Source organism: Antechinus flavipes, chromosome 4 (assembly GCF_016432865.1).
Source record: "Antechinus flavipes isolate AdamAnt ecotype Samford, QLD, Australia chromosome 4, AdamAnt_v2, whole genome shotgun sequence".
In the NCBI taxonomy this organism is placed as follows: domain Eukaryota; kingdom Metazoa; phylum Chordata; class Mammalia; order Dasyuromorphia; family Dasyuridae; genus Antechinus; species Antechinus flavipes.
In genome coordinates this window covers 391,573,313-391,585,460 of record NC_067401.1, presented here as the reverse complement: position 1 = coordinate 391,585,460, position 12,148 = coordinate 391,573,313, and positions in this window count along the sequence as shown.

The window sequence follows — 12,148 nt, the reverse complement described above, 5'->3', positions numbered from 1 at the left end:
TCAAGAAAACAGTCAAGTCAGTCAAAAACAGTCAAGTCAGTCAACATGCTTGTCTGACTTTTTTTTTTTTTTTTTTTTTTTGGACTGACTAGACTTTTTTGTACTGATTTAACTGGATTGTGTGTGTAGACACAGCCAATTTTTACTTGCCAAAAAGGGGTGTTTTTCAAATGTAACTTAATGAAATAGCTAGGTTACAGCATATAAATTCAGTTCTTTATGAATATATGTCAGGCTATCAAATCAGCAAAGGGTATATTCTTTCTCTCTCTTTTTTTCTTCCTTGTTTGAAAATATAGATAGGGAACATTGGGTTCTTGATTAGATGAATTCATGGTGCCATCTAGTGTTCAGCTCCAAGATTACCACTGCTATGAGGAGAAGTTTTAATCAGACATTTATTGATTTATAACAGAAACAACAGCGATAGAACTTTACTTTCTCTGTTTAAGTGATGATTTAGATGAGTGCTTGGCCTGGTATGTTCCCTTCTAAGGGTGAAGAAGGTAATCTAATATAAATAATGGTTCAGGAACCCTAATGATGTTAGGATTAAATTAATTAGAAAAAAAATATCTTAAAATTATGGATTTGGAACAAGAAAGGACCTTGGAAGTCAGATACCTAACCTCTAATTTCACGGATGGGGAAAACTAGTTTTAGAGATTAAATTACCACAGAACGTTTGAATAAACACAAAAAAGTATCTGAACATGTTCTTTCGTCCTATGCTTTCATACCAGACACATGATTAGACAGGGAGGACTAATCTTAATTAATGTTCTTTAAAATAATTAAAATACTTTTGGGGTTGTTTTGAGACTAAAATTAATAATATATGGGAAATAATTTGTAAACCTTAAAGCACTAAATCTGAATGAATATTATGATTATTATTAATGAAAGTTATAACTCAAGGGAATCACCCTTCCCAGAAATAATGTGACATTTAGCTGAGCAATATTGGCTCAGAAATGAGTTTACATTATTTATCTTTTGTGACATGGCTCATATTGCTAAAGCATATCCCGAAAAAAAATTTGTGAGAAAATTGATGACGGCACTTAAAGTTTCAAAGAAGAGAGGCAATCAATCTAAGACTTTAATAAAGCAAAATATCAACCAGCATGCACCATTGGCTGTTTTTAGCAACTGTAATACCAAATGAGCTAACTAGTGTGAGAGAATTAATCTGGCGAGTAGCAATGTTAACAAATGTGTATTCCTGAGGCAAGTTAAATACTTTTTTTAAAAAATCAAGAATCCTCAGTAAAAGCATTTTTTCCCCTCTGAAACAATAACAGAACAGAAAAAAGCATGAGGAATTATTTGTGGTAGAACAGCTCAAGAAGAATTACAGTGATGTTTGAGAATAGGAAGTGTTTGATTTCACCTGTTAGAGATATGTCAGTTCCCTTTAGCCAGACCTGGCCATCACATTCCTGAGGACCTCAGCTATGAACATAGTTGGCAGAGGTGGAAGTTCTTAAAGGAATCCAATTCTTACCTCAGCTCCATGTCCTTAAGAAAATTCTTCCTCTCTCAAAAGCATTGATAGATGAGAAATATGAAGAAGTTCTAAGAGCTTGGGGGAAAAAAGATATTTTAAGCAAAAGAAACTGCAAGGTAAAAAATGGGAAATTAACAATTTAAAGGAGGAAGATTTTTATATCATCTATAATATTATATAGCTGGGAGATAATGGATGTGCAGTATGTTCTTTTTTCTGAGTAAAATCTTTCAAATACATTATTTTATTTTATTTTATTTTTTTTTGCTTGATGAGAAGAGTACAGATTACTGTGAAGAATTCTACCCCTGTTCCATGAAGGATTCTTAATCCTTCTGATTTATGTTACTGAAAGATTCTTTTCACAAAAAGCCATATTGAAATGATAATAGTAGCCTTGCTCATCAAACCCATTAAAACCAATATTTCCAGAATTAAGCTAATTCATTCTATCTAACAAAGACTAAATAAAATAATATAGATAATTTTTTTTACACTGTCCCAGATTCAATAGGCTACAGATTATGAATTAATTAGCTATTGAGGCATATTATCAATAGTCAGAATCAATGGGAATAAATCTAAATATAGCTTGACAGCTCCAGCGTTTTCATTGAAGGAAACTGTTTTAAAAATCTGACTAACCTTATTTTAAACTTGAAAATATTTGAGATTCTTTAATCATAAAAGATATTTTATGGCTGTTTCTGGTTCAAAATGGATGTTCTTAATGATAGTTGATGGGTTAATTACTTATGAGGTGCTGTTACTGTGCCAGTATCATTTTTGAAAATAGTTTTTCATTTGGTTTTCCTTCTACTAATGCAAATGAGCAATTAGTTTATTACCCAGTCTCAGAGTTGTCTGGGTCACTGAGAAATTAAGGGACTTTGCAACTGAATCACTAATTATGTATCCAAGCTTCAAAAACTTGAACTTAGGGTTTTTATGGTTTTAATAAAATCTGAACTCCTTGAATGCAAGAAGAGTTTCATGTTTGTCCCTAGGTCTCCAGGACCTAGCCCAGTCTGGCACCATAGTGGGCACTGGATACTTTTTGAGTGATTGATTCTTAAGACCAAGATCAATTCCTTATTCATAATATGACATTGCCCCTCATATCATACTGAAAGGAAAGAGCTCTTGAAGTTGTAAGAAGATTGAGATCTAAGCATGATCCTTTGGGGAAATTTTATGCTAGAATGATACTTATTTAGGGTTTTCTACAATAGAGATATCTATTAATACTGGGTACTAATAATTGAGTAAAATCTTCGATAATTTTGATGGAAAAGTCACTTGGTTCTATCTACATTATGACAAAAATTTAATTTGTTAAGTTAACTTACCTGGTTTGCACCAAATCTCTCTCTCTCTCTCTTTTTTTTTTTTTTTGGCAGGGATGGGAGGGGTGGGGGAGGGCGAAGAGAGGAAATGAGACAATTGGGGCTAAGTGATTTGCTAGTGCTAAGTGTCTGAGGACAGATTTGAACTCAGATCTTCTTGACTCCAGAGCTGATGCCCTATCCACTGTGCCATTTAGTTTCTCCATGCCATGTAAATCTACAATATTTACAACAAATGGGTCCAATCAATAATTTATTTATTTTCAAAGGAAATGAATTCTATTTAGATTTTATATACACACATCAGTTTATAGGAGAAAACATTTTAAAATTCACTTAAACATTTGCTTTGAATTGAAAAATGAAATGGTTAGCTATAGTCAAAAGTTGATTTTTTTGATCCAAATATTTTTCCTACCTCAAAACAGCAGGTAATTTAACTGAGATTAATTCTCTCCCTCCCCCAACTCTCTATTTTAGCTAAGATAGAATGAGGCTAATATCTCCTGAACAACAATTAGCAAATTCATGAATTATCCTGCTCATACACCAAGCAAACTGTCTGTTTACCTAATGGGCTGTGACTTGATTACAGGCCATTCCTGACCTTCAATAAACAAAACTTTGCTTATGTTTCAGAATGATTCTGAATTTTCCAAACCTTTCATTTCACACTAGGGAGCCCAGCATAGTCAACATTTTGATTTGTAAACACCTATGATCAAGGCATTAGATATGATTTAAATTAATATTTATCCTTTGGAATTGAAGTAAAAACATGAGGGCAATTCGTGAATTTTATGATTGTTCCATGGACATTACCCCTATTCAGTCATTAGTTTGACATCTTTTTATTTTGAGCTTTATGAACTAATAATGACATCTCTGGATCTTTGTTCTTGTTACAAAAATTTATACAGTACTTTAAAGTTTCCAAAGTGTTTTTAGTACAACCTTGCATGGCAAAGTACTATTTTATGGATGAGGAAATCTTACCCATGCTAGGGAAATGTTACAGGCAGAATTTGAACACAGGTCTCCTGATCTGAGTCCAATGTTCATTTTAATTGATGCCAGCCAAGGATTCAAAAAAGAGTATCTTGGTTTTTTTTGGAAGCCAGTAACTCAATAAACAATTGTGAAATGCCTACTCTGTGCCAGCTACTGTCTTAAGCATTAGGGATACAAATTTGAAAAATAAAGACTTTCTCTATTCTCAAACAGTTACAATCTGATGGGGAAAAGACATCACACCAAAATGAAGCTGAAAAGGTAGTGGGAAATAACAAGCCTAGAGATATCATGGAGAAATCCCAAAAAATGGAGCTTGGAGGGAAATGAAGAGATTTCTGGACTGAGTAGCCTCCTTAAAATGGTAATTTGGAGAGGAATTCTTTAATCCACTCTCTAATTTGAGTGGCAAGGAGTATTGATAAAGTATGAATGCCAAAATTGGGGCCATCTTACAGCATGATGAGGTTTCTGATGATGAAGTTCCTAGGAGCATGATGGAAAAATTCCAAAGGAGTGTAGGAGGGTAGGAAATTTGGAGGGAGGAACTTTCTACTCTGCACTCCAATCAGACAGGCAGGGGTTATTTGTTCCTTCCAGCTGTTTAGGGATTATCTAATACAAATTTTTATGTGAAATTTGAGCTATATTTTAATATAAATGTTTAATTACTAATGAATTAAAGAGACAGTGCAACATAGTAGTCAGAGAATCAGACTTCAAGCAAGGGAGATATGGTCAAGTCTTTCCTCTGATTAAAAACTGGCTTATGTGATCTTGGGCAAGAAAAAGCCTCTGGGAGGTTGTAGGCAATTCTTGAATATTCTAAGCTGCAGAGCAGGTAGGTACTGACCTCTGTTGATGGAGGGAATATTTTATCTCGATGAAATCTCATGTGTAGTCCAGGTTCTTAATCTCTCAATCATGGGAAATAATAAGTCTTGTCTCCCTGTTAGATTATAAGCAACTTGAGGAGAACTGTCTTTTGCCTATTTTTTGTATCCCTAGCATTTAGTAAAGTTCCTGGCACATAGTAGGAGTTAAATAAATCTTAATGATAGATTGATAGAATCTAGTATATGCTGAATCCCTAAAATATAAGATTCTCTGTCAAGTTCTATGGAAGATATGAAGAATTAAAAGATAACTTCTTAGCAAGTTGTCCTTTGTAAATAAGTACTTTAATTATTTGTGGAAAGAAACATGGGTTATGTCTTAGTAATATTAAACCAAGTCTCTTCACATATTGTTTTTTTTTTTAACATTTAATACAAATTAAAAAGTGATCTGAGATTTTCATAAATAGAATAAAAAAGAGTCAACAACCACATACATGAAGTGATTTAAAGTTCCCTGAAATATTTGGAACTGCCTTTGGTGCTCCAACTAGCTCTGACAGTACTTTAAATTCCTGAGGTGTTCATTTGGGTTAAGACATTGAAAGCCACTATTAAAATGCAATTGTTACATGGGTAGGATAGCATAGTTAGCCATTAATGCTATTATTTTTTCAAGAAGAAGAGGGCTTAGACAGTGATTGAAAAATAACCATTTCATGGTTTTGCTAGGGCCAAATCTTACTAATGAAATTGCATTTTTTCCCTTCAACCAATGGGGACAAAATGTTTTTAATACTATAAACAATGATACTTTGACAAAACATTCTTTATAGCAGAATGCTAATAATTCTCAAGGGCACTCACATAACTTTTAAATCATAATTGTTAACTCAAGGAACTGATAACATGCAGTGAGGTTCAAAGGTTTCCTAACAAGCTAATAAATAGTATTAAATGCAGCTGGAATTACTCATTGTTTTCCCTTAGCCATCCAGGTCTCTTTCAGAAGATATGTTTCTTACATTTAATATTTCCAGGTGCCTGAAGTATTTTATAAACATTTTACTAATTTAAAAATGTTTTTTGTAAATGTTGCAGGTGTTAAAAATGTGAGAATCCACATGCTATTCTAGGTAATGCTTTGTATAGTAATTGCAAGTTTTGTCATTTTACCCACTTGATTTAAAAAAGGCCTCTTTTTTTAGCTTAAATATTCTAATCTTTGTTCACACCCATTTTTAATTACCCATCCTGAAGAGAAAAAAACAACAACAACAACAACAAACAAAACCCAATACCTTTGCCAAGTATAACATTATGCTCTGTGTGTGTGTGTGTGTGTGTGTGTGTGTGTGTGTGTGTGTGTAAGATAGCTTGAATGCTAAAATATTTATGCTTTTTCTGACCTATATTATCAACTCTTCTTGACTTAGTGGTAGGCAATTGTTGTGCCTCTTGGCTAAAAGAGCAGTGCCATGAGGTTTCAGGTTCAGTGCTGCCAGCTATGACTGAGGGTACCTCTAGATACTTCAGTGCTTTGCCCCTGGCAAAGAACTTAAAGTGAGCACAACAAAACATATTGTTGTAAAACAGCAAAAATGCACCCAGTTTGCATAATTCGGTGCAGCTACCAGACTCACAGGTAGCTATGGGCACTCCTTGCAGCTTTGCCAGTCTCACTGTCTTTGAACAAAAGTGTTTTGTTTTAGGCCATCCTGGGGGGGAGGGTTCCTATGGGTATTTTGAAGATGATTTCAAGAAGACATTTTTTTGGTTTTGTTTTGCCTTTTTAAGAAAATCAATCACTGAATTTTAATTTACTTGTGCAAAGCTTGAGCAAAGGAAAAGCCACTGGGAAAATTCTCAGTGGCTACAGATGGCATGTTTATTTGATTTATAGTTGATGCAAAGAGGGACAGATAGCTAACTCACTGGATGACAGAATCAGAATTCAAAATCATCTGGAAAGTCTAAGTTACTGGATCAAATCTGCTAAAGTGAAATTACTAGGGATAAATGCAAAGTCTTTCACTTGGGTTCAAAAAACAAACTTCACAAGTACAAAATGGAAGAAATAGGAAATGTTTACCTAAAATTACCTGAGGTATTGAGCTACCAGCTTAATATAAGTTGACTATGTAATGTGATATTAAAGAAAGAAGGATGTTTTAACAGTGGCATCATGTCTAGTACTAGAATTGGGGATGTCTTGCTGTCCTCTACTAAGGGTCAGATCCCCTGTGCAATATATGTTCATGTTGAGGCACTGAATTTTAGAAAGGATATTAACAAAATATCTGAGATCCCAGAAGAGGGCAAGCAAAATGGTCAAAGGGTTCAAGTTAATTCCATTTAACAATTAGCGAAAGAACTTGAAATATTTAATATGGGTTAGAAATAACATAGGTGGGGTGAAGGATTATCTTATGCTGGAGGAATTTTATCTGTTCCCTATGATTCTCAGTCCCTCAAAGAGTAGAAATATGACTGATGGGGAGAAGTCAATAGGTAATTCAGCCTTTATGTAAAGCAAAAACTCCATGCTAACCATGAAAGTTATCCAAACGTGCCATGATCTACCTGAATTCCATGGGCTGTTTCTCACTAGAGATCCTTGAAAAAGATTGGATGGTCATCTCCAGTGATGGTGTAGAAGAGATCCTTATTTAGTTATGAATTAGTCTAGATAGTCTAATAGGTTTTAGATTCTGAAATTCTTTTGTGCCTGCTGGTGCAAAATGAAATAGTTCTGTCTTGGCTTTCAGAAACCTATTGTTGGACATCAAAAGACAGTAAAATGAAGTTTTCTGATGGCAAAATTAAAAATTCTGAACTCAGAGGAATAATTTAAGAAGGAAAAAAGTGATATATATATATATATATATATATATATATATATATATGTATATATATATATAAATGTAAGAGAGGATTAATATCTATTCAATTTGATGAATATTTATTAAGTAACTACTCTGTGTAAGGCCCTGTGCTGTATATACAAAAACACCAAATAGTCTCTGCCCTCAAGCCTGAAGACTTCTCTTTAGTGGGCCCCAAATTTCCAGCTCCTTCAGCAATTCCTCACACAACAGAGTGGTTTAAAGTTGTAGTGTTAAACTCAAATAGAAACAGAACTTGCTTAATCCATAAATAAGAATCCCTGTGGTTCACATATTGACTTAGTTTTAAAATGAAATGTTATGTGTATTGTATTATTTGTATTATTGTATTTATTGTATTAAAAAAACCCAAATTGCTAAATGTTTCCCAATTACATTTTAATCTGGTTTGCGCTAGTGAGTGTTGTAGGCAGTTTGTGACAGTTGGCCCATGTTTGACACTTCTAGTTAGTTAAAGAACCAGGGTTTTTTATATTCATGAGTCAGAGAATCTTGCTTCAAGTTCATCCAATTCATGTAGTAACTTTGGACAACTCATTCAACCCCTTTGGGCTTGAGTTTCTTTACCCATATTGAGTTTATACTAGATTATTTCTAAGACTCCTAGTTCTAAATTCTTACTTAGCTTCTATTACTTTCACTCTTTTGGTTATTTTTTTTAAAACATGTGCTCTACTTATCAATATTCCTCTTAAAATGTGGGTCCAGAACTGAATATGCTACTTTAGATATGATTTGACCATTATAGATCATTATAGATGATAAATTTAGAGATGGAAGGAAGGGATGAGGGAAAGTAGGAGGAAGGAGAATTAAAAGAGGAAGGGAGAAAGAAAGGAAGGAAAGGAGAAATGAAAGGAAAGGGGAAAATGGAAGAAGAAAGGGAAAGGAAAGAGTATTTACATAGCACCTATTATGTTACAGGAACTGTGATGAGTACTTTACAAATTTTGCCTCACTGAATCTTCATAAGTCTCACCATTTTAAAGTTGAAAAAAAAAGTAGATAAAGGTTATGACTTATCCAGAGTTACAAGATAACTAAGTGTCAGTAACTAAGAGATCACATTTGAACTCTAGTCTTACTGACTCCAGGTCCAATGTTATATTCATTTCACTTTTTATAAAAAAAAACCCAAAAAACCAAAAACATACAATCTTTTTCTCTCCTTTCACAGAAGAGGAAACTGAGGCAAACAACTTTAAGAAGTTATACAACTTGTCCAGGATCACACAGTTAGCAAATGTCAAAGTTAGTATTTGAAGTCAGGTCTTCTCTACTCTAAGCATTCTCTCACTTCTCGACAGGAACACTGAAATTATTACTTGCCTTATTCTGGTCACTGCTTCTATTAATATAATTTAAATAATTCATCCCTCATAATTCTGCTCCAAAGTCTCATCATGGCTCAGTGGTGATCACAAACTCATGGTCTCTGAGAAGTTGAAAAGGATTTAATTATGAGCTTATTGATGAACTTAATGTTTATTGTGTGAGAGACAGCTTATTAGCTGTGCTCAGAAAACTTCAACATTGCAGTGATTTGTTTTTTGGCAAGTACTAAGAGTTAGTGCTTAGCTGACAAAGCCTTCAAGAATACAAGATTAGCTCTGAGTCATGATGAGGCTTTGGAGTGGAATTTTTGGGGAGGAATTCAATAATAAACATCAAAAATAAAATTCAATAACAGAATTAGTGTCCAGATCTTTCCATCAGCAATTTCATGTTTGTTTTTATCTCCTTTCAAGAGAGGGAAGAAATCAATGAGGTAATGAAACCATCAGTGGCTGCCAGCTACCATTTTAGTGGATTATATAAAAACCAGTATTCTTCCAGTGAAGTTCTAGGGCTATATATATGAGGTTTCAAAAGAATTGAAGTTGAAGGTCACCCAAATGATAATGGAAACACACATAGTAGATATGAGTAGATTATAACACATTATAAATGAGAAATTACATAGAATTGTTTTATAGGGATATTTAACAACTGATTCTCCAGAGGAAAATGCATGTATGAAATGCTGTTTTTATTGTTGTTTTTGAGGTAATCAGAGTAAAGTGACTTGTCCAGTATCATATAGTCAGTAAGTGTCTGAGGTTAGATTTGAAGTCCTCTCTTCTTGACTCCAGGGCAGGTGCTCTATCCACTGTGCCATTATATGACACTTTTAAGTTTAATCAGCATTATTAACATTCCCCCATCACTTTCTTAAATCTATATACCAAACTAAACTATGGATCTAGTCCCAGTTTATAGTATTTGCCAAATTCCAAGGTATAAATACTCACAATTGCCTTTTGTAAACTGATGTGAGTTAGCTCCAGTGCACTACCCGTGTTTCCCCGATAATAAGCCCTCCCCCGAAAATAAGCCCAATTGAGATTGCTATTGTAGTGAAGATGATCCCCTGTGCTACACGCTACATTACGGTACCCTCTGTATGCACTGTCCCCTCCTCTCCCCTCCCCCAGGTGAAACGCATGCCACGCTCCGAGCTGCATCCAATCAGAGCTGCAGCAGTGAGCGCATCATCCTGTTCTTCCCCAGTGATTTGCTTGCTGGCGCCATTGAGAGCAGTATCCTGCTGAGGCAGGGCAACATAAAAACCCGGTATGTAAGCGGGAGTGAGGGGGCATGATGGAGGATAAAAGAAGAACTCAGGGGGCATGATGGAGGATAAAAGAAGAACTCAGCCAGCACTCACCGCGCTAAAGAAATGAAGAACTTCCTTGCAGAAAGAAGAATAGATTAAGTAATGATTCCTGTAGGAATGTCTCCAGATCCTTGATATTGCAATAAACAAGCCATTCAAGGACCATTTGCGCATAGAAATCAATGACTACATTGAAAATAGAATGGAAAGAAATCAGTGTGGAAACTTTGTGAAGCCCTGTATGCAAGAAGTTGTGACTTGGGTGAAGAAGTCATGGGATAAAATTACTGACAGCTGTGTCGCCAAGGCACTATGAGCAGGTTACCTGGACAAGACATGTTCATTTAAAGAGAGTTGTATGGCAGGACATGACAGATTGGGTTCCACTTCTTCTGAAGGAAATAGAGGCGCAAGACATCCAGGATGGAATTCAGGGTATGGACACTTATGACGATGTTGTTGAAGAAGATGACATGATCATTATTGAATAAAGGTACTTTTTTTTGTTCACATTTACCTGTTTATTAAAATTGCTGTCAATGTTCATTAAAATAAGCCCTCCCCTGAAAATAAGCCCTCTGGGGTTTTTCTGTCCAAAAAAATAATAAGACAGTATCTTATTATCAGGGAAACATGGTAGTACTTGAGATCATTATCTTATCTTTTCTTTTCGTTTTTTGCTGAGGCAATTGGGGTTAAGTGACTTGCCCAGGGTCACACAGCAAGGAAGTGTTAAGTGTCTGAGATCATATTTGAACTCAGGTCCTCCTATTTCAGAGCTGGCGCTCTATCCACTGTGCCACCCGGCTACCCTGCTTGAGATCATTATCAAAGAAATATATGATAAAAAAGATTCCATCACAGAATAAAATTTTGGAATAACAGAAGGACATCCTATGTGTTCCATTGGTATACACATGTAGTACCTGGAACTTGTCATAGGTAGAAATCCAGAAAGCCATATGAAGAAGAAGAGAAGAAAACAAACCTTTATTAATCACCTACTATGTGCCAAGGCTTGTACTAAGCACTTTACAAATATTATCTTGATACTCACAATAACTCTGTGAGGTAGGTTACCCCCATTTCACAGCTGAGGAAACTGAGGCAGATAGAAGCTAGATAATTTCCTCATATAGGTAATGACTGCCTGAGGCTGGATTTGAGCTCATATTCAGAGTCCAGGCCTGTCAGCATCAAAGTACTTTGTCATTCACTATCTGTTCCAAACCCTAGCTCAGGAGCTGATGTCAATTTGTTTTACTTTTTCTAAGCCAGCCTGAGTATACATTGGTCGAACTAAAGGACATTTAGTCAAACAGTATAGTAAATTAATTGATGACTTGTCCCCATGTAGACATGAGGTATACTGTTTCACAGATAAGAATACACAGGCCAAGGGAACATGAGTAAACAAGAAATATATGTTGAAATCCTGCACCTGGCAGAAGCATACATGTGGCAGAGGTTGTGCTCAGCTAGAATACTTAGATGTCCAGTGCTATGGAGCTGCTGTTTCTCTCTAGTGATACCAGTCAATCAATAAACATTTATTAAGCTCCTGCTATGGTCCAGGCACTGTGCTAAACTCTGAATTTGACAAAATTTTGACAAAATTCTGTCCCTGCTCTCAGAAAATTCATAAAGGAGAGACAACAAAGCAGATCTTATGAAAGACAAACAGGAAATATTAAGAGAGAAAATGTCCTAGAATTAAGAGGAATTGGGGAAAGCTTTCTATAGAAAGTAAACTTTACCTGATATGGAAAGGAAGCCAGGGAAGACAGTAGGAAGGGAAGTTGAGAGGAAAGAGCATTGCAGGTATGGGAAACAGCCAGAAAAAAAAAGCCTGGAGTGCAGAGATGTAGTGTCTTGTTTTCTGA